The 2,033-nt window shown below is 39.2% G+C and overlaps 1 pseudogene; it reads right to left on the bottom strand.

Annotated features, from left to right (window-relative positions):
- The window catches only part of LOC111802107, a 4,446-nt pseudogene extending 2,706 nt beyond the window's left edge, over nt 1–1,740 (bottom strand).
- Nucleotides 1,741–2,033: the final 293 nt, after the last annotated feature.

The raw sequence follows: 2,033 nt of genomic DNA, 5'->3' as shown, positions 1-2,033 counted from the left end.
GCAGTCACAATGTACTTAGCCCAACCCCATCCAACAGCCTCAAAAGCCACTGAAAACAGTGTGTCCTCATCAATTTGTTGGTATGGCTACATCAAGCACAAGGTAACTGCAAGAATGCAATAGGCTAATGTGGTGATCACCATTGACCCAACAAGACCAATAGGTATATCTTTAGCAGGGTTCTTAGTTTCCTCAGCCATTGTCGAAACGGCGTCGAATCCAACGTATGCAAAGAACAAAACGGCAGAGGCTACGAAGATGCCACGAGGGCCATAGGGGGCAAAGGGAGTGAAGTTTTTTGGGTTGGCCTTGGTGAGGCCGGCAATGACAATGAAGAGGATGATGGCAACGTGGAAAATGGAAGCAACATAGTTGAAGCGGGAGGAGCCTTTGGTGCTGGCTACAGCCAAGGTGCAAATGACGACGATCACAATGATGGCGATGGGGTCGAGCTGGTTGTAGGAGTCGGGGAAAGACGAGACGTGGATGCGAAAATCGTTCGGATGGTGATTGCACAAAGTTGCAAAGTATGAAGTCCATGAACGGGCCACAGCAGCGCTGCCAATTACATATTCGAGGAGGATGTTGCCCGCTGCGATGAATGCAACGAAGTCTCCTAGTTCTACCCTTAGGTAGGCGAATGATCCACCTGAACAAATAATTAAGATGGATTCGTGTAGTTAGTAATTTAGGAAAAACCAAAAGGAAATCTAAAATAATTTTAAATTTGGATTATTGCCAAAGTATGGTCTTTATATTTATATCTATTTTATACTTCTTGAATTCAAAATCTAAATTTTTTTTCAACCAATTAAGATGTCATAATAAAAATTTCAATAGAACATCATTTCATGTCATTATCTCTACCACAAAAATAAGACCACTTCATTGAAGAAAAAAAAAAAAAAAAGAAAAAAAAGCACACATTATAAACTTTTTTAATTTTTTTTTTAAATATTCAAAATAGTATTACTGTTAGACATTTTTAAATACTGATAAGAAATAGATAAGCAGTCTCCATTCATATATTGAGTTTTAAAATTTTTAAAAATTTTCTTTTTATTTAGAAGTTAAGGTATAATTCTTTTCTAGAGTATCTCTAATAAAATTAAAAGATAATTTTTTAATAGTCAACCGACATAAAAGAATTAGTAAACCTTAATTCATTAAGGTAAAAAGAATGAAATAATTAATAAAAGATTAAAAAATACAGGGATAAATGTATAAAATTTTAAAAATAGAAATTAATTTGAAAAATTAATAATAAAATATATAATATTTTGACCACAAACGGAGACAAAATAGAAAAAGGCACGTACCAGCTGCTGGAATCTCCACAGCAAATTCAGTGTAACAAAAGACAGAAAGCATGGCGGAGACACCGGAGACGACATAAGACAAGACAACAGCTGGGCCAGCGTGTTTCTTAGTCTCAAGACCGGTGAGGACGAATATTCCGGCGCCGATGACAGCGCCGATACCGAACCACATAAGGTCCCACCATGTGAGGCTCTTCTTCATCTCGTGCTGGCTGCGAGCCTTCATCTCGACGAGCTCAACGTGCTCCCCAGACCTGGCCGTGAGCCGATCCAAGAGCCGGGCCGGCGTCGCCTTCAACGCTTTAGTGTAATTTCCCCAACTCTTAAACGACTCCTCTGGTAGAAAATCTTGCTTCGAACAACCATAAGATCTTCTTCTGATTCCTTCTTCACCACTAGCGTCACCGTTCGGTTCACCCATTATGAATTCACACTCAAACCGTCAACCAAAAAAGAAATTAATCAGGAGAATCAAGTAACTGAAGACAAGGCAGGAGAATAAGAAAGGAAAAGGGGGTTTATAAAGGAAGCAGAGACGACCGGTGACAGCCGGTAGACACAGTGGTTTCAGAGTCTTGAATATGAGAGGAAACTGACATGTGGAGGTTAATTTGGCAGTCACATTTGTGGTACCAAGGTGTGGTTTCTAAATTTAATCATCTCAACTGCTAAAAGGGCTTGTACGACACTTCTTAACTCCAAACCGTTCTCAAT

Source organism: Cucurbita pepo, chromosome LG09, assembly GCF_002806865.2.
Source record: "Cucurbita pepo subsp. pepo cultivar mu-cu-16 chromosome LG09, ASM280686v2, whole genome shotgun sequence".
Taxonomy (NCBI): Eukaryota; Viridiplantae; Streptophyta; class Magnoliopsida; order Cucurbitales; family Cucurbitaceae; genus Cucurbita; species Cucurbita pepo.
The sequence above is the reverse complement of the archived record's forward strand: the minus strand, read 5'-3'. Positions and strand labels throughout refer to the sequence as shown.